General features: G+C 34.5%; 1 long non-coding RNA gene across 1 annotated transcript in view; it reads left to right on the forward strand.

The window, feature by feature from the left end:
* LOC125262464 overlaps window positions 1-21,900 on the forward strand; it is a 35,420-nt gene extending 13,520 nt beyond the window's left edge. Inside the window, exons 3-5 of the long non-coding RNA XR_007183573.1 lie at window positions 5,412-5,571; window positions 18,015-18,261; window positions 21,173-21,900. This is a non-coding gene — a long non-coding RNA (uncharacterized LOC125262464). The remainder of the gene's footprint in view (window positions 1-5,411; window positions 5,572-18,014; window positions 18,262-21,172) is intronic.

A 21,900-nucleotide genomic window follows, 5' to 3' on the forward strand; every position in this document is an offset into this window, starting at 1 on the left:
AGCAAAACATGTTTTAGGGTGAAAATAGTCTTTACAGTTTGTTAGTTTCTTTTAGGTGGAAACAAAGCAGACAGTTTGCTTTCAGGTCGTGATATAAGTATAAATAAATTCTTATTGGAACAGATATCATGTTTATAAAATAAAACGGGAGCCAAATAATTGTACTAAGTGTAAACACTTCTTGATTATTTGCATTTTTCATGCAGAAACGCTCCTGAATATAAGCAACATTTTCTCATAATTTATGTTTTTTCCCCAGATTTTAATTGACTTGTTTTATGTCAATTGGCCACTGCTAATGGGCCACTAAAGGTCACCTGATACATGTGAATGTTAAGCATCTTGCTCAAGGGCACAGAAGATCCTAGCAGCAGCCCTAGGGTTAATTTAACACCCCTGGTGCCGTCAGCCACATATTTGAACCAGTAACCTTGCAAGTGTTTGTGGACTAGAGCTGTTTCATTCAGCACAGCCGTTATGCATGAGTGTCTTCTGTAATGACCTCAAACTTCATCTGTAAAGTGTATGCATACTGTCCACAGCCACACGGTATATTGTGTGTCATATCTGCTCCTCTAAAAAAATCAAAAAATAATGACTTCACCATCTGCTATTGATTAGATAAAGAGGATGATCTGGCTCAAACGGATTGGTTGAGCCATTGTTATTATGTTCAGCCCAGTCCACTAGTTGTGCACTTCAACTTTAAGGCAAGTTAGTCCAATTGGTGGCCATCTTATTTATTATTTATTATTTATTATGTAAATGCATTTTTTTTTTAAATAGACATCTGCTGGAATGGGTAAAGAGCAAAAACTCTTACATTTCTTAAAACTCTTTAAGTTTACATTTCACTAACATATTTCAAATCAGTCAAGCTGGTCCATAGTTATGCATGCACATTTCAGTTATTGCTAACTAAAACTAAAACTATAAAAAAAAATCCTTTTGTTAAAGGATTAGTTCACTTCAGAATTTCCTGATCATTCATTCACCCCCATGACATGTCATCCAAGATGTTCATGTCTTTCTTTCTTCAATCGAAAAGAAATGAAGGTTTTTGAGGAAAACATTCCAGGATTTTTCTCCATATAGTGGACTTCACTGGGGTTCAACGGGTTGAAGGTCCAAATGTCAGTTTCAGTGCAGCTTCAAAGAGCTCTACATGATCCCAGACGAGGAATAAGAGTCTTATCTAGTGGAACGATCGGTCCGGTTGACTGTTTTTAACCACAAATTCTTATCTTGCACTGCTCTGTGATGCACCACGCATTATGTAATCATGTTAGAAAGGTGAAAGTGAACTAATCCTTTAATTGAAATGAAGATTGAATAATACAGTGGCATGAAAAAGTATGTGAACCCCTTGCAGAATCTGTGAAAATGAGAATTATTTTAATAAAATAAGAGGGATGATAAAAAATGCATGTCATTTTTTTGTTTAGTACTGTCCTGAGTAAGATATTTTACATAAAAGATGTTTGCGTTTAGTTCACAAGACAAAACAATAGCTGAATTTATTAAAATAACCCCATTCATAAGTATGTGAAGCCATTGATTCTCAATACTGTGTGTGGTCACCTGATGATCCACGACTGTTTTTGTGTTTTGTGATGGTTGTTCATGAGTCTCTTGTTTGTCCTGAGCAGTTAAACTGAGCTCTGTTCTTCAGAAAAATCCTCCAGCTCCTGCAGATTCATCAGTTTTCAAGCATTTTTGCATATTTGAACCCTTTCCAGCAGTGACTGTAGGATGTAAAATATCTTACTCAGGACAGTACTAAACAAAAAATAATATGCATTTTTTATTATCCCTCTTATTTTATTAAAATAATTCTCATTTTCACAGATTCTGCAAGGGGTTCACATACTATTTCATGCCATTGTATATAAATTAAATGACAAACTTAAAAAACTGTTGCCTTGGTAATTAAATGAAATAAAATAAGTTTGAGTTTGATTACTAAAACTAAAACAGAAATAAAAATAAATGAAAGCTAAATAGAAAAATTAAATATATATATATATATATATATATATATATTAAAATGACTAGAATTTTAACTAAAATTAAAAATGAAAACATAAAAAATAACAACTAATTCAAAGTATTAAAAAATCAGAGTGTCTATTTACACTAAGTTTACACTAGCTCCGCCCACCAATGTCTGGTTGGGCCACTCAAGTTTTAAAAAACACACATTGAATTCAATGTCTTCAGTGGTGCAGTAGTAGCGAGTAGACCTGGCTTTTAACGTGATCGACTTGGGTTCGAATCCACCTTTTGCAGAGCTCACTCTTCTCCATTTTCTCATCACATATCACATCAGAAAGGTGTTTATTTTCAATAATAATGAAAATAATGTTCCAAAAGTGGAAATAAACTGCGAACGAGTGTTTACTAATATTAAAAGTGTTTATTGGATAGGGTTAGGGGATGATGTAGGAAGGGTTTTTTTATTCTCCCAGTAAGGCAGCATCCATTTAATAAATTTAATAAGTATAATAATTTACACTCTATGATATTATTGCATCCTGTTAATGTACAAAAATATTGAGGTGCAAATAGTAACTGCCAATATAAAGTATAGATAATTACTATTTACTCTTATTGCAAAGAACTGATACTTTTACATGGTGTAAATAGAATAGCTATTTTCACCTAGTGTAAACAGCATATCGCTAAGAAAGTGCTGCTATTGACACTTAGTGTAAATAGAATATATTGCTGTTTTCATTTCTATTGAGCATTTATCGCTAAGAAAATATGCTATTTGCACTTAGAGAATAATAGTATATGAATAATACTAAAACTAATGTAAAATTTAATTGTTTCTTTCTTTGCTGCTCATTCTGTATTAATGCACTATATACAGTATCTACATTGCAAACAGCCTTCAGTTGGTCTAATTAGCTATATACAATTATTAATAAAAATGTAATAATTTAATAAATGGGTTGTCTTTATAATAATATTGTTTCTGCCATTTTATAAAAGTAATAAGGCACGTGGAGGTTGTGCGTTACCTTGAATAAGGGCAACTTTGCTAGATTAAAAACACCCTTACCATGGTGAAATCACTGTACCATGCATGATTTATTTTGTCCATAATGAATAACAGCTCTTTAATCTGCCGGTCAGGAGCACACACTGTGTTGTTTTTGACATTGCGCTGACGGCTCAGATGGCATGACGTGATCCCATCGGTCGAGGGCTAATTTTCTGGTGTCTCTGTGTAAACAGCAGTGTCATGATCGTACAGTGATTATACAGAGTTGACCGGCCGCGGCACTGCTCATTGAATTCTCATTAAAGGCCTCCAGTCGAGCCACGTGAAGAATGCTAATGCTGTAATTACTCCTCCGTTAAGCAGACAAACTTATCAAGAGCCACTTTGGCCGAGCTTAAGAGTTCTGAGAGTTTGGCTATGAATATAACTGTCTTAATGCTAATTATTTAACATGTACGTTTTGAATTAGGCCATGAAAGTCAATTTAACTTATCTCTAAAAGAGCCACGCGAGGAGGAGGCTTTGAATCGTGCCAGCGGAGGGACTGTGATATTAAAGACGGCTTTGACCACTAGAAGAGAACGAAACGCTTTGAACATAAAGGGTAGAAAATGAGAGATTTTTTTGTGGTCTACTGAGAGTTTGACAACTTCCTGTGAATGTCAATTTGATGAAGGCACGGGGAGGCTCTGTATGTAACTAATATGAAGCATCAATGTTAAAGGAATAAGTTCAGAACAATGAAAATTTAGTTTCTTACTTATTAATCACCATCATATCATTGCAATACTGTATGCTGTTTAATTTTATTTATTATTATTTATTTTATTATTTATAATTTTATTTGTAATATTTTTTATTTGTTCATTTCTAATATAGAATTTTTAATCATGTATTCATTTCATTTTTATTATTTATTTATTTATTTATTGACATTTTCATTATTTTTTATTTTTTTATTTGTCATTTTTAAATCATTTACATATTTTGTTGTGTTATTTATTTATTTATTTGTAATATTTTTTGTTTATTTCATAATTTTCCTATCATTTATTTAATAAATTAATTATAGTAATTTTTATTTTAATTTATTTTTGTGTCATTTTTATTATTTGTTTATTTATTTATAATTTTTTAAAATAATTTACTTGTTATTTTTATGTAGTGATATTTATTTATTTATTTATTTATTTATTTATTTCAGCTTCATGCTACTTTTTTTCCATAGCCTACAGCAACAGTTCAAATCTGATTTTATTTAGTTATTTTATATATCTTTTTTAATCATGTATTCATCATTTTACGTATAATTTTTATTATTTATTTAATGTTTTTGTGGCATTTTCTATTTTTTATTTATTTATTTGTCATTTTTAAGTCATTTTTCAATTGTTTTATTTTGCTCTATATTATTTATTTATTATTTGTAATCTGTTTTTATTTATTTATTACATCATTTTCCTATCATTTTTAACATTTATTTATTTATTTAATAAATTAATTATAGTATTTTTTTTGTTGCCATTTTTATTATTTGTTTATTTATTTATAATTGTTTTAATCATTTACTTGTTATTTTTATGTTGTGATATTTATTTATTTCAGCTTCATACTACTTTTTTTCCAGACAACAACAGTTTATTATTTTTTTATTTTTTTTTATTTATTTATTTTATTTATTTATTTATTTTTATTTATTTTTATTTTATTTTATTAAAAATAAATGAATGGTGTAAACATTCTTCAGACATTTTCTGGGACAGCATGAGGGTCAATAAATGATGATTTTTTTAGATGAACTTTAATACCGTGTAATGAATGATTTCATATGTCGTTGTTTCAGTGATGCTGTTTTTAACGATGCAAGTTAAGATGCAGCGCATGCTAATTATTTTAACGCAGCAATGAATGAATTATGAATGAGCTGAGAGATTTTCAGTTTAATTGGACCTTGAAGGATAAGATGAGGTCATACCTTAAGACGAGCATAATCTTATTAAAAAGGGCACATAATCACCTCTAATATTTGCTCATACATTACCAGCAACTTGAAAGATTTGGGAATCAGCATCGCTGTGAGAATTATCTGCCATGTCACGGCTTTTTTATTAATGAGAGCTTTAGTTTCTCTGCCAATATCACAATATATTATTATATTAATACATGCTAATGTGTACTAATGAATAAGCATGAGCGCAGTTCAACTGTTGTGACACAGTTGGTGTGTTCATTCAGCATTTCAAACCCTTTTGTGTGCCCTAAACACCTGGCATTTCCAAGAGGACTTCAGGAAGTGCTGTTTGTTTATCATTTGCATTTTAAAAGTGTAATATTTGGCACTTACTGGCATCACTTTAATTATATTAACACATGAAATCATTTACATTTATTTGCTCCACAGATGATTTTGTCCAAAAGTGACTGAAACATCAAGACGGTGTCACGTCCCTCAATCAATGAGATTTTTTCAGCTGTTTGCTGGTGAAAATGGATCACTTTATGAAGTAACAGCACACCTCTCCTCAACATCACAGATGATCTGAAGAATCAAGCACAATCAGGTTAGTGTTTGGGGTTTATTTAAAGTGTAAACAATATAGTGATGGCTGACTTATCAAACACCATTAATAACAGAAAATGGCGAAACTTTCCAAATCAATGCGAATGCAGTCGGTTTGTCATTTTTAATAATGTATGTATTATTTTTATGTAGTGTTGTTATTTATTATTAATCTTTTTGTTTATTTATTACTTTTGACATTTTCATTATTTATTTATTGAACATTTAATTTTCAAATTTATTAATTAGTTAATCAGCTTTTATTTATTTTTTGTGTCATTTTAGTTATTATATTTAATAATTCACTTATTTTTATGTAGTGTTTTATTGATTTATTTAATCATTTTTATTATTTATATATTATTTTGTCTTTTTCTTTATATATTGAATTTGTGATATTTTAATCATGTGTTTTTATTATTAATAATCATTTTTGTTTATTATTTTGACATTTAAATTTTTTATTTATTGAACATTTAATTTCTAATTAATTGATTCATTAATTCAGCTTTGTTTCATATTTTTGTCTTTTTCTTTATTTATTGAACTTGTAATATGTTTTAATCATTTATTTATTATTTTTATGTTTTTATTTATTTATTAATAAACATTTTATTTATTTATTTATTTATTTATTTATTTATGGTGTCATTTTCATTATTAATTAGATTAATCTTTTGAATTATTTATTATTTTGTATGATTTTCATTATTTTATAGTGTGATTAACCTTTTTTAAATTATTTATTTATTTTTATGTAGTGTTTTTATTAATTATTTCAAATTTTATTTTCATTCATTCATTTTTTCCATACAGCAACATTTCAGATGTGGTCATTCTAAACTTTTATGACATAAACATTCTTCAGACATTTTCTTGAAAGCACGAGGATCAATAAATGATGATTTTTAGATGAATAATTTCATATGTCGTTGTGCAAGCAATCCTCGTGATGGCTGACTCATCAAACACCTCTAATTAATAACAGAAAATTGCTAAACTTTTCAAATCATTGCAGATGCAATCGTTTTGTCATTTCATTCGGGTATCCTGATGAATCTGCCGTCTTTCCCGGCACTGACGACGGACTCAGCCAGGGTTTGCCAGCAGGATTTTTAATTACAGTGGTTAGTTCAGCAGATATTCTCTCCCTACAACAATCAATACAGAAATCAGCAGGTAAAGTGGCTGTTAACCGACTGCTTTTCAAAGATCTCCTCCTCAGGGCCTTCATTTGCTGTTAGCGTGGCCAAACAGAACGGGTTTTGATGACTGTGTTAATAAACACCTTCAGTTTGATTCAATTTTTAATCCTGCTTTAAAAAACACTCTTAATCCACTGACACAGACTTAATGAGCAGGCTGAAATATGCCCGGCGCAGTGATTTATTGACTAGCTGACAGCACTGACAACATTAGTCTTCTCAAACATGTAATGGACTTCCGATCGTTCCATCCCGAAGAACGTGAAATTACATTTCGGGAATGGAGATGCTGTAGCACGGAGCAATCTGCATAATGATCTTTAAACCAGGACGCCCATCACCGCTCGCAGGCTTCGGCCTCCAATCCCAGACATCCGTCTCGACATCCGCTGCATCTCTCAGTTTTAGGTGTTTGTTTGCCGATTCCTTCCGCGCGCGTCTCCGTACTCGTTTTGTTTGTCAGCTGTGGTTTTGCGATGCATCTTCAGGGATTCATTTACGCCTCCATGTGTTGCAGAAACATAATTCACGTGTGAGTTTGTGCACAGCTGCTAGTTGATCCGATGGAAATGAGTCATTTCGATTGTCATTTCAAGCTGTTTTTTCATTCGTGTGTCCCCAGACTGAACTCATATTAATGTTGTTACAGAATCATTCTGAGTTAAAGTCAATTGGTTTATTTTATTAGTTAAAATAGAGTGACAGAGTTAATAATCCTGTTCATTTCCATCACAGACAAACTTTAGCTATTCAAATCTCAATGTGTGTGTAATGAAATATGTATCTTAGGTGCTGTAAATCAGTGTTATGTTACACTCTAAAAAATGCTGGGTTAAAAACAACCCAAGTTGGGTTAAATATGGACAAACCCAGCGATTGGGTTGTTCTGACCCAGCAGTTGGGTTAAATGTGCTGTGCAGTTTTATTTAACCCAACTATTGTTTAAGAATGACTATATGGTTGAATTAAAGTGAATCCAAAATAGGTTGGAAATTAAAAATCAGACACATAATTACTAGAGGCAACAATAATAATCAAAAGGTGAACATTTATTAATAAGTAATTTAATATTTTTTGGTTCATTTTAGGTGAGAAATGTAGTCATTTTTAAACAATAGTTGAGTTAAATAAAACTACCCAGCAGGTTGGTCAAACATTTAACCCAACCGCTGGGTTTGTTCATATTTAACTTAACTTGGGTTATTTTTAACCCAGCATTTTTTAGAGTGTAGTATCATTTATATACTATTATATATATGAATATTTTAGTATATTAGTTTAAGTTTGAGCCATTTTGTTATGTGCTTTTGTCATTTTAAATAGATTTTTTTTATATATTTCTCTTTAGCTTTCCTTTATTCTTATTTCAGTTTTAATAATTTTGTCGCTTATTTCCATTAGCTGCCAAGGCAACAATTTTCATATATTTGTTTTTCATGTAATATTTATATTTAATTTCTGCTTCAATTACCATAAATGATTTTAATAGTTTTAGTTTTGTTAAAGGGGTGGTTCAGTGTTTTTTTCTTGGCTTGATTGTGTTTTTGGGGCGCAGTTTAACATGTCTTAATGCTTTGTTTTTTTGAAAACGCTGTATTTTTCATATATTTTACCTTTATTCTACACCTCTGTTTCCACTGTCATATGAACGGCTCGTTTGACTTCCTGCTTCTATGAAGCCACTCCCTCCGAAATACGCAATGTGCTCAGATTGGTTAGCAGGCCCAGTGTAATCCAGAGACATTGTGATTCGCTGAAGTGTCCGGAAACGCCATGCCCCTTACCATTTGTTACCGGTTACGTGGGCTTCGGTTATATTGTATGCTCAATTTGATTATATTGCTGTATCAAATTGAGCCTGAATCAGACCTAGATGAACAGCAATCATGGATTTTAAAGGACATTTAAGAATGGTATTTCATTTAGTATTTGTGTCAAAGTGTATAGATGCTGTCACTGCGGTTTGTTAGCTTTCAATATACAGTTTTATCCTGATTAAAGCTTTACTAGCCGAATACATGACTGAGTAGTCGCATTTTTGTAAAGGTAGCGTTTAATTTACGGCATGAACAACTTTTTGTCTATGAACATACAGGTGCTGGTCATATAATTAGAATATCGTGAAAAAGTTCATTTTTTTTACTGTAAATTATTTTTAAGAATGAAACTTTCATATATTCTAGATTCCCTACATGTAAAGTAAAACATTTCAAAAGTTTTTTTTTTTTTTTTTAAATTTTGATGATTAGAGCGTACAGCTCATGAAAGTCCAAAATCCAGTATCTCAAAATATTAGAATATTCCTAAGATCAATCAAAAAATGGATTTTCAAAACAGAAAAGTTCAAGTTCTTTAAAGTATGTTCATTTGTACACTCAATACTTGGTCAGCAGCACATATTACAGCAAATGACTTGTTCCTAGCACAAATTACAGCATCAGTGAAGTGTGTCATGGAAGTGATCAGCCTGTGGCACTGCTGAGGCACTATTGAGCCTTCAGATCATCTGTATATTGTTGGATTGACTGTTTCTCATCTTTCTCTTGAAAATATCCCATAGATTCAGGGGTCAGGCATGTTGGCTGGCCAATAAAACACAGTAATATCATGGTCAGCAAACCACTTGGAAGTGGTTTTTGCACTGTGGGCAGGTGCTAAAATCCTGCTGGAAAAGGAAATCAGCATCTCCATAAAGCCTGTCAGCAGATGGAAGCATAAAGTGCTCCAAAATCTCCTGGAAGATGGCTGCACTGACTTTGCACTTGATAAAACACAATGGACCAACACCAGCAGATGTCACGGCCCCCCAAATCATTACTAACTTCAGAAACTTCCCACTAGACTTCAAGCAGCTTGGATTCTGTGCCTCTCCAGTCTTCCTTCAGACTCTGGGACCATGATTTCAACATGAAATGCAAAATTTACTTTTATCTGAAAAGAGGACTTTCGACCACTGTTCACTGTCCAGTTATTTTTCTCCTTAGCCCAGGTAAGATGCTTCTGACGTTGTTTCTGTTTCAGAAGTGGCTTGGTAGTCCTTTTCCTGAAGATGTCTGAGTGTGGTGGCTCTTGATGCACTGACTCCGGCTTCCGGCTTCCGGCTTGACTCATTGTGAAGCTCTCCCAAGTGTCTGAATCGGCTTTACTTGACAGTATTCTCAAGCTTGTGGTCATCCCTGTTGCTTGTGCACCTTTGCCTACCCAATTTCTTCCTTCTAGTCAACTTTGCATTTAATATGCTTTGATGCATCACTCTGTAAACAGCCACCACATTCAGTAATGGCCTTCTGTGACTTACTCTCTTTGTGGAGGATGTCAATGATTGTCTCCTGGACCATTGCCAAGTCAGCAGTCTTCCCCAATAGTGTGATTTCAAAGAACAAGAGATACCCGGAATTTATACTGTAGGGATGGTCATTTAATGAAACTCAGATGTAAATATTCTAATATTTTGAGATACTGGATTTTGGACTTTCATTAGCTGTACGCTATAATCAACAAATAAAAAAAAATAAAAAAACTTTTGAAATGTTTTACTTTACATGTAGGGATTCTAGTATAAATGAAAGTTTCATTTTTTTAAATAATTTACAATAATTTTTTTTTTTACTTTTTCACGATATTCTAATTATATGACCAGCACCTGTAGAAGTTTGTTGGTGTTGGAGAAGTATGCACTATAATACAGCTAACTGGCTAGCGAAGCAAAAACGAGTTGCTCTTTGTATATGTCCTTGATGCAACCAAAAAATAGCAACAGAACTATACGTTTAAAAGACATGTACAAACAATAAAACCTACTTACAGTTTGAAGCCAATAAACAGCAGCTTCTGCTTTTAAAGTGGGAACTACTCCATCTTTCAGTAAAAGCCTAGCTTTGTGCAAATCCAGCATTAAACTCATGTAGATTCTGGAAGCTGTCTTCAGCGCTGCATCCAGTGTAGAAAATATCACAGATTGTAATGGGTTCTATTATCTTTTGACACGCCACGCCATGAATTTATGTTCAACCGACAAGCTACATTGGGTTAGAGGAACTTAATCATTTGTAGCATAAACACAATTTTTTAAGTTGATTACTCAAAAAAAAAAAAAAAGCTATCATAGCACATGCTATTTAATTAAAGGTCCCGTTCTTCGTGATCCCATGTTTCAAACTTTAGTTAGTGTGTAATGTTGTTGTTAGAGTATAAATAAAATCTGTAAAATTTTAAAGCTCAAAGTTCAATGCCAAGCGAGATATTTTATTTAACAGAAGTCGCCTACATCGAACGGCCAGTTTGGACTACATCCCTCTACTTCCTTCTTTAATGACGTCACTAAAACAGTTTTTTGACTAACCTCCGCCCACAGGAATACACAAGAGTTGCGTTTGTAGAGTGTGTTTGTCGCCATGTCGCCGAAACGTTGTTATTTTCATCCCGCAGTCTAATCACCGGGTCTGATTCCGGCTCAAATTGATAGGGTAAAATTAAAGACATGTTTACAATAACACTGAGCGCGTGCATCTCCACGTTATGGTAAGAGGCGTGACCTTTCCGGGCAAGATGCGCTAAGAGCTGCCGAATCACAACACAGGAACCGCTGGCACAATCAGAACTCGTTACGTATTTCTGAAGGAGGGACTTCATAGAACAAGGAAGTCATCAGCCCGTTTTTATGACAGTGGAAACAGCGGTATACAGATAAGTAAATTATGTGAAAAATACTGTGTTTTTTTACACGCGAAACATGAACACATGTTATATTGCACACTATAAACACAATCAAAGCTTCAAAAAACCACGAAAAACGGGACCTTTAACAAGTAAGATATTACTTGTCACTGGCATTAGTGCAGTCATTGCTATAGAGTCAATGTAGTGTTTACCTTCAACAGTTACCACAAAAACTTCAACATTACAGAAACTCTTTTAAATGTCAAACACAACAGCATTAAACACTAACAGGTCTTTCCCTTCACTAAAACACATAAAATAACACTTAATTTTAACATTTATTCTCCTTATCCAGTCCTGCAAAGCATGCTGGGAACTAGAAATCCACTGCTGAATTTCTGAAGACAATTTCATTAAGTTACTACAACCTAATTTTCTAAAAAAAAAAAAAAAAAAAACAATTAACACAGAAATTTGCAGAAATTTCTAGAAAACCTATTATGAGGTCTAAGGATGTTATGTGAAATATGTTTCTGTGGAATAACTTTTTAAAAACCTCCCAGTAAAGAACTACATTACCCATAATTCAGAGGAAAAGAGCTCTTGCTCCCATGAAGCATTGCAGATGACATAATCAGGTCTCCTTATATTCTCAAACTACTGTGTTTATATTTAAATACTTTGCAAAAATATGATATTTTTATTATTGTATAGTTAAGATTGTCTGATTTGATTGTCATCTGCTGCATTTCATAGAATAAGTAGTTTATTTAGTCATTAAAAAATGTCGTAATCGATTTACTTTGTAACACTTTTCACTTAGAAATTGCTAAATTTCACAAGAATTTTTTTTTTTTACAAGAAATTACAATTTCAGTCTTTCTACTTCAAAATCTCTTGTTTAATTCAGTGTTACTTGGCATTTCTTTGTAATTATTTGTGAAATTCACTTGCAATTTCAGAGTGAAAATCATTTTTACAACCATTTTTTTTTTCAGTGTAGTTTGATTTATCTCAGGTTCATTGTTTTGAAATAAATAAGATTAAAGGGAAAATACTTCCAGAATCAAAGACTGAGAGAAAATGAACATGAACCGTGTCAATCAGTAGAAAGAAGTGAGCAGATTGATGATTTTTTTAAACAAAGTGTCCCCTGTTTATCAGCAGAAAGGCTTTGCAGTGACACATTTTCATTACGGCTAAACACTTTTCACTAGTTCATTCCTGCTCTATTGCTCGATTGTCTCACTTCTCACCTCATCTTTTAATCTCACGGTCAGTTGGTCAAACTGTCAGGACTTCGTTTAGTTCCATGTTTCTAACAGTCCGGATACACGCTCCGCACCATGCACGTCTCTGAGGCTTGTGTACGGAAAAGGAGGTCCTTGTTTTCCAAAGGCTTTGACAATCCGGCAGTCAGGCTTCAGTGGGCAGCGTTCACGGCGTGACAGCCAACATTGTCCCTGGAGTGACGGGGTCTAGAGCCGCCCGGAGCGAGAAAGACCGTGGATAAGAGCAGCTTGATGAAATGCATTCAAGGTGAAATGATAGAGCTGCTTTATTTTCTTTCTTCTTTGTTCCTTGGGGACGTCTTGGCTTTCTGCCGGTATGTGTGTGAGTCCCGGTGGTCTTCACTGTCTTCATTGGATTTTTCCAAACTATTGTAAGATTTTACCATTGATTTAGTGTCTGTGTAAATCCAAGCTGTTTTCCGTCCTGGCCTTTCCGTCGATTATGATCTCGTTCCAGTTCACATTTCCCAAGGTAGAATCACAAAACCAACACCGCAAAAAAATGATTTCCTTTTTTAGGATTTTTGTCTTGTTTTCCAGTACAAATATCTAAACATTCTTAAATCAAGATAGATTTACTTGAGATGCAAAATGAGATAACATATTAAGTCTTGTTTGCTGAAAAATATAAAAATTAAGTGAGTTTATGCTTATATATGTATGTATGTGTGTGTGTGTGTGTGTGTGTGTGTGTGTGTGTGTGTGTGTGTGTGTGTGTGTGTGTGTGTATACATATATATATGTAATACATATTCATACACCAATAATGATTAACCCTCTGGTGCTCTTCTGTCATTTTTGACAGAATTTTTTTTTTTTTTTTTCTTTTGTTTTTACAAACCCGATTCCAAAAAAGTTGGGACACTGTACAAATTGTGAATAAAAACAGAATGCAATGATGTGGAAGTTTCCAATTTCAAAATTTTATTCAGAATACAACATAGATGACATATCAAATGTTTAAACTGAGAAAATGTATCATTTTAAGGGAAAAATAAGTTGATTTTAAATTTCATGGCATCAACACATCTCAAAAGATTTGGGACAAGGCCATGTTTACCACTGTGTGGCATCCCCTCTTCTTTTTATAACAGTCTGCAAACGTCTGGGGACTGAGGAGACAAGCTGCTCAAGTTTAGGAATAGGAATGTTGTCCCATTCTTGTCTAATACAGGCTTCTAGTTGCTCAACTGTCTTAGATCTTCTTTGTCGCATCTTCCTCTTTATGATGCGGCAAATGTTTTCTATGGGTGAAAGATCTGGACTGCAGGCTGGCCATTTCAGTGCCCGGATCCTTCTTCTACTCAGCCATGATGTTGTAATTGATGCAGTATGCGGTCTGGCATTGTCATGTTGGACAAATGCAAGGTCTTCCCTGAAAGAGACGACGTCTGGATGGGAGCATATGTTGTTCTAGAACTTGGATATACCTTTCAGCATTGATGGTGCCTTTCCAGATGTGTAAGCTGCCCATGCCACACACACTCATGCAACCCCATACCATCAGAGATGCAGGCTTCTGAACTGAGCGCTGATAACAACTTGGGTTGTCCTTGTCCTCTTTAGTCCGGATGACATGGCGTCCCAGTTTTCCAAAAAGAACTTCAAATTTTGATTCGTCTGACCACAGAACAGTTGTCCACTTTGCCACAGTCCATTTTAAATGAGCCTTGGCCCAGAGAAAACGCCTGCGCTTCTGAATCATGTTTAGATATGGCTTCTTTTTTGACCTATAGAGTTTTAGCCGGCAACGGCGAATGGCATGGTGGATTGTGTTCACCGACAATGTTTTCTGGACGTATTCCTGAGCCCATGTTGTGATTTCCATTACAGTAGCATTCCTGTATGTGATGCAGTGCCGTCTAAGGGCCCGAAGATCACGGGCATCCAGTATGGTTTTCTGGCCTTGACCCTTACGCACAGAGATTGTTCCAGATTCTCTGAATCCTTGGATGATATTATGCACTGTAGATGATGATAACTTCAAACTCTTTGCAATTTTTCTTTTCTCTGAGAAACTCCTTTCTGATATTGCTCCACTATTTTTCGCCGCAGCATTGGGGGAATTGGTGATCCTCTGCCCATCTTGACTTCTGAGAGACACTGCCACTCTGAGAGGCTCTTTTTATACCCAATCATGTTGCCAATTGACCTAATTAGTTGGTCAAAATTGGTCCTCCAGCTGTTCCTTATATGTACATTGTAACATTTCTGGCCTCTTATTGCTACCTGTCCCAACTTTTTTGGAATGTGTAGCTCTCATGAAATCCAAAATGAGCCAATATTTGGCATTGGCATTTCAAAATGTCTCACTTTCAACATTTGATATGTTATCTATATTCTATTGTGAATAAAATATAAGTTTATGAGATTTGTAAAAAAAAAAAAAAAGACAAACAAATTTGAAAAAGATTTGAAACATATATATATATATATATATATATATATACACACACACACACACATATATACACACAAGCATACAGCAGTAATGATTAAAAATTCTGATAAATAAAAGTAAAAATAGAAATGTTTTGTCATTCTAAATCTAGAACAATTTGAAAAAATATTTAATGTATCAAAATTAAGTGAGTTTATGTTTAAAACAAGAAAAAAAAAATCTGCCTTCAAGGTAATAAACAAACTTGTTTTCCTTTTGAATTAAGCATAAATACCCTTAATTTTGATACATTTTTCAGAAAACAAGACTTAATATCTTTAGTCATTTTGCTTGATTTTAAGATATTTGTAAAATTAAGATAAAATACTCACTACGGAAATTTTTTTCTTTTTTCTTTTTTTTTTTTTTTTTGTAGTGAATGTCATCTTGCAAATCATTCCTTTTACAGGAGCTTTGATGGTACAGAATTCCCACCATCTATCATCCACTATAAATGCCATTTCATCTCAAATTCAGGATTAGGATGGAAAAACTGAATGTTAAAGATGGTTTGTGGTTGAGGTCGGGATGGGATAATCCCTTCAGGTGGTGCGACACACCTGTCTATCATGGCAGACGGGTGGAAAAGGCATGAAATGCCCTAACGATGAAGCGCTTATCTGGCGGTAGACCATCCAGATATCATTTCTCATTTTGAAGTTTTTTGAATCACCTACTCCAGTCTTATCTTTACAGCAACAAGCTGGACTGGCCAAACGTGTCTTCTTTTTCACGCCATAAACCTGCTCAGAGTGTCTGTCATGTCAAACAGGACAAAACACATCTTCTCACTTCAGAAAAATTGAGTGAAATAAGGACTACAAGAACTTTATAGATCAAAACTATTAAATATGTTTTCTTTACTTACCTTTTTATAGCAAGGAACTGTTAATAATGATGAGCAAAATGTTCTACAATTACAAGTGTCCTTATGAATACTGAAGGGGCAAAAGTCACATGAGAAGTACATCTATGAGAACGTAATTAAAAATGTATACTCTTTATGGCCAGACTCAATCCTCTCCTCAGTGAAAACACATGAAAACACCTAAAGGCACCTAAAGGACTCTCAGACTGTGAGAAACAAGATTCTCTGGTCTGATGAACCTCAGTTCCAAGCGTTATGTCTGGAGGAAACGGTCAGTAGTTGGTGTTACCAGTGTGTTACACTGTATTCGGCCCATAGACTGTAAAAAAAGATGGATGACGTGTCTCCACTTCCTTCCACTGTATAAAAATGAAGCCAAAATATCCCAGTAATTGTCATTTCTGATGACGTTATTCAGAGCCTGAGTCTGCGTAGTAGTGATCCTGAGGTGGAGTCGCGGTATCACATTCCGGCTCCTGCAGACTCATTTACTATCAATTATGATGTTACACCCCGTTTTTATAGCATCAAATAACTAATAACTACATGGAGAGGGTGGGGTTTATGGCCTATACTGCAGCCAGCCACCAGGGGGCAATCAAACTTTTCCACACTTGGTTTGGCCATACACGATTATATTACTGGCCACCACGGCATCACCCCCACTGGCGTTTTGCTTTTTTATAGAAATAAAAACCATTTAGTTCGGTTGGACAACGGTCGCTACAATAATAAACTGAAAGCATATGTTCTGCTCCATATACAGCACGAGCTGCAGAGTTGCATGCATCACAGTGCAGCAGGAGTCAGATTTCACTTATCACATCACATGACTGACTGGACGATGGCGGACGATTTGGTGCACAACAGATCCTGAGCATCATTATCTTGTAAAATGTGAGGTCTGTACCACCAGTCCATATATACTAAAAAATGCTGGGTTGTTTCAACCCAAATTTGGGTCAAATATGGACAAACCCAACCATTGGGTTACATTTTTTAATGACATTTTTTAGAGTGCTACGCCGAGCTCCAGAGGATGATTAAACATCTCCAAAAACAGCATTACCATCTACATTTATGACAAACCAGTTTGGCTTTATTTCTTTCATATGGTACATGTACAAAAGATGTTAAAGTCTGTTTTTAGTCACCATTATGGTGATCAGTGTTCCTTGAGTTGGGCACTTGGCCATTGGCTTTGATTAAATGAATTCTCAGCATTTTTTGTACACAGAGTAGACTACGTATTCTAAAAAAAACTGAATTTACTTCAAGATGATGACTCACTTGAGCTCTTTATTTCCTTCCTGTTCAATGACATTGTGTAAGTAATTGTTTTAATTAATAGAGCAGTCTGGTCTTTTCAGAACAGATTTCTGAATACTGCTAAATCTTCTCATAGAAAAACTTACTTAAATGAGAACGCAAATAGATTCATTGAAGTTACAGAGTTCAGAAGGTTCTGCGGAACAGGAAAAACCCAGAAAACCTGCGTACCCTGGAATGTGTGGTGAAGCTAATTAATGGGATTCAAACACTTACAGACAGTGCTGAATGAATTATTGATGCAGAAATCATTTATTCTCGGTTATAGAGACGCCAGGCAACTAATTACCGCGGTCAAATTTGCATCGCTAACAAAAGACGACAGAAGCCATGCGACTGATGGAAGATCACTGCAGAGAATTAGTGTTACTGCAGAGGGAAACAATCCTCAGAGCTTCAGAGATGCCCAGTTTGTCTATTAAATTTCTCTCACTGCTCTCCAGATTTCATTCCCGCTCTTCAAATACTGTAAATCTGATTTAATAATTAGTTTACATATGGCAGAATGGGAGGAGGAAGCTGTCCAAACAGGATCAGGCCTCCACTGGACGACACTCGACATTAAATTGTTTGTTCTTTCCCTACCAATTAGCATTCTGTTTCCAAGAATGACTGACTTCGGCTTCTTTTTATCCTTGTGTTGATGCATAGCAGGGGAAGCAGGACTGGCTGGAGAACTGGCACAGGTCGGAGATGACTTTTGCTTCTCTAATTGGATTTCCTGCTGTCAGTGACGAGCTTGCAGAGCTGGACAGATGCCAGTCGACTGCATCTGGGTTCGGTCCTTCAAGCTTCAGCGGTTCACTGATTCTCATTCATTACCCTGGTGTGTGAAAGCGTTCCTCAGAATAGGGAAATTGGAAGAAAAGCACAGAGTGGCTTCCAGCAGGAAATGCAGGTGAAAGATCTGAAAAATCACAACTGTGATGATGTTCGGGTGATGCGGGTCAATTTGAGGTGATGTGGATTTTATTATATATGCTGCTAACTTAACTCTTTCCCTGCCAATGACGAAATACTATATTCCTGCAATACCGGAGGCTGCAGTTTCAGGATCGCATTTCTAGCAACCCTCGTTTTTTTGCGACAGCGCCATCTAGCCAGTTCTACTCCAACAGAGGAGACCTGAATTAAACACGAAAACAAATGCAAAGACTAGACCATGGAAAAGATTACATTTTTATTCTCTTTCCAGCTTATTTTTAATGTAAAAGAGCGGGCGCAGCCATTTTAAATTTGAATGCTCAAGGCTTTTATCTGTGCAATAATATGGTGATTGATGTTGTGAAATGTTATATCCGTTTGCTGCACTTTAAGTCGGCCACACACCAGCGTTCTCATGTTGTTCATACACAGAAAATATCTTGCGTCTGTGTTGAAAAATAAGGTCTTTCTTTCCATCAAAAAAAATAAAATAAATAAAAAATATATAGGGCCTCATCATATATTGAAACAAATTAGGTTAAATATTCAAGAGGGTTACCAACCGTTGTGTTTTAGGGTTAGGATAATATGTTAATTCAGTTTAAATTCTGGCAGGTCACCTCAGTCAAGCTCGCATCAGCTGATCCACGTCTACTTATAGGAATATGGCGTCTATCACAGCATCCCAATGTAAGGTTCATTCAGTATTATCAGCAGCTTTATCGTGTTGTTGAGGAGCTAATTGCCCTCCTCCATCCCCAGCTCCTCCTTTCGTCAGGATTTGGCATTCTGATATTCCTTTTCAAATTAGACTCATTTATCTTGAATTATGCTGTTACATTATAAAAAGTGATGGTTGAGCATTCGTGATGACACCTATTGTTAACAAGCAGAATCACTGAAGATAAGAGGAACAACAAGAACAGATAAAAGAGATTAGATGAGCAGACAGCACTAGATGGAATCAACTGAAAATAAAATCAATGATATCTCACCAAAGGATGCTTCAAAAACAACATTACCATATACACTTATTACGAACCATATCATATGGTACATGTACAAAAGTTGTTGAAGTGTGTTTGAAATTGCCATTATGGTGATTAGTGTTCCCTTTACTTGGGCACTTTGTTTGGGCCATTGACTTTGGTTAAATTCATTCTCTTTCAGCAATTGTTGAAAGTGCATGCTATCACTATTGTCTACAATATTTCATGCCCCTCACTGCACTGACATACCCTTTAGTATAGTGCACTTTTTGGAATCAGTGACTGACAGCTGGATTTTGACACGCAAGATCCCAAAAGAGTATGAAAGTCTTTAAAAACAGCAACTTTCAATTTCGATCTTTCATTATCAAGTTGTTATTAAAGGTGCCCTAGAACCAGTTTTTACAAGATGTAATATAAGTCTAAGGTGTCCCCTGAATGTGTCTGTGAAGTTTCAGCTCAAAATACCCCATAAATATTTTTTTAATAAATTTTTTTAACTGCCTATTTTGGGGCATCATTAACTATGCACCGATTCAGGCTGCGGCCCCTTTAAATCACGCGCTCCCTGCCCCCCGAGCTAATATAACCCTCAAATGGATCTTTATAAGATGTTGCATGCATCATGTGAGTATAGTATTTATTTAGATGTTTACATTTGATTTTGAGGCTGTGCTTCGTGGCTAACGGGCTAACATTACAAACTGTTGGAGAGATTTATAAAGAATGAAGTTGTGTTTATGAATTATACAGACTGCAAGTGTTTAAAAATGAAAATAGTGGCAGCTCTTGTCTCCGTGAATACAGTAAGAAATGATGGTAACTTTAACCACATTTAACAGTACATTAGCAACATGCTAACGAAACATTTAGAAAGACAATTTACAAATGTCACTAAAAATATCATGTAATCATGGATCATGTCAGTTATTATTGCTCAATCTGCCATTTTTCACTATTGTTCTTGCTTGCTTACCTAGTCTGATGATTCAGCTGTGCACAGCTCCAGACGTTAATACTGGCTGCCCTTGTCTAATGCCTTGAACATGGGCTGGCATATGCAAATATTGGGGGCGTACATATTAATGATCCCGACTGTTACGTAACAGTCAGTGTTATGTTGAGATTCGCCTTTTTTTCGGAGGTCCTTTAAACAAATGAAATTTATATAAGAAGGAGGAAACAATATGTATGACTCACTGTATGTCATTTCCATGTACCGAACTCTTGTTATTTAACTATGCCGAGGTAAATTCAATTTTTAATTCTAGGGCACCTTTAACTGTAACGTTGAAAGAGTTCTTCTCATAACCCCTGTTACTGATCAAACTGCTTATGATTATATTTTTATTTGGCATTTTTCTTGGTTTTCATATCTCTAAATGTTTTTGATTTGCAATCTACACAACTCTTTTAACTGATTTGTGTACAGATTCTTTGAAACAGGAGACAAATCCTTTAATTCTTTGAAATGTTTTACCTGTTTGAATTTTTTCTTTGTTTTTCAAAACTTCAGATGACATTGATTTATAATGTAATCATAACTAAAACAATTGAAATTTTATATGCATATAAATATATATATATATATATATATATATATATATATATATATATATATATATATATATATATATATATATATATATATATATATATATATATATATGCATATGCAGCATTATTGGCCTTGATATCTTCAAGAATTCAAAATGACATGTGGTGAAATTCCTACATGTGTGTGCTCTGTTTGACGAATCCATGCATGTTTGAAATAGATAATGTTTGCACTATCTGTATCTGCAGGCAATGCTTAATCCACAAACTCTGTATGTGATGGAATAACCACAGGTCTGCTTAAATACATTTGTTGACTCACCTTTTCACTGATTACAGGACAGACAGCACCAGACCGAGGATCTGAATGCATAAACATCTGCTCTGAATTACTCCCTCCGGCGTTCAGGAAATTAGATCACATGACTAACGCAGTAATTTTAGTTGTAAAAAACGAAGCTTCTTACAGCTTCCCAATAAACGTAAAGACAAACGATGAGACAAAATACAGCTCCAATAAGAGGTGCATCCCGCTTGGATATCCCATAATACTCTCATTTGGTGTCATTTAAACTGCAGAGGAAAAGATCAGAAACAATTCAATGCAGTATCAAAAACAAACAAATTAATATTTTGCATTGTCTATGATGTAGCTTGCAAATTTATAATGTTATGATAGCATGTTTACATGCACTAATATTCATTTATATATAAATCATGCTTTTTATTTATAATATAAATGATGTTTTTTAAGGACAGCATGTGATAACAAATAGACTTTCTCTCTGTTTCAGAGCCTGTTGTGCTGCTCTCTGATCATAGCAGCTCCTCCACATGAAGCGAGTGGAGACTCACATCCATTCCAATGGAGTTTGACCTAAGCATGTTGCTAAGCAATACTTTAATGTGGTATAAAAATACATCAACACACAAATATATGGAGTAAAACCATTTTATCAATACATTTTAGAATGGAATCAAGTTATTTTAAAGATAATTATTATGAAAATGTGATTAAATGTACAAACCTGATTCCAAAAAAGTTGGGACATTGTACAAATTGTGAA

The sequence above is a fragment of the Megalobrama amblycephala genome, linkage group LG2 (assembly GCF_018812025.1).
Source record: "Megalobrama amblycephala isolate DHTTF-2021 linkage group LG2, ASM1881202v1, whole genome shotgun sequence".
NCBI classification, from domain to species: domain Eukaryota; kingdom Metazoa; phylum Chordata; class Actinopteri; order Cypriniformes; family Xenocyprididae; genus Megalobrama; species Megalobrama amblycephala.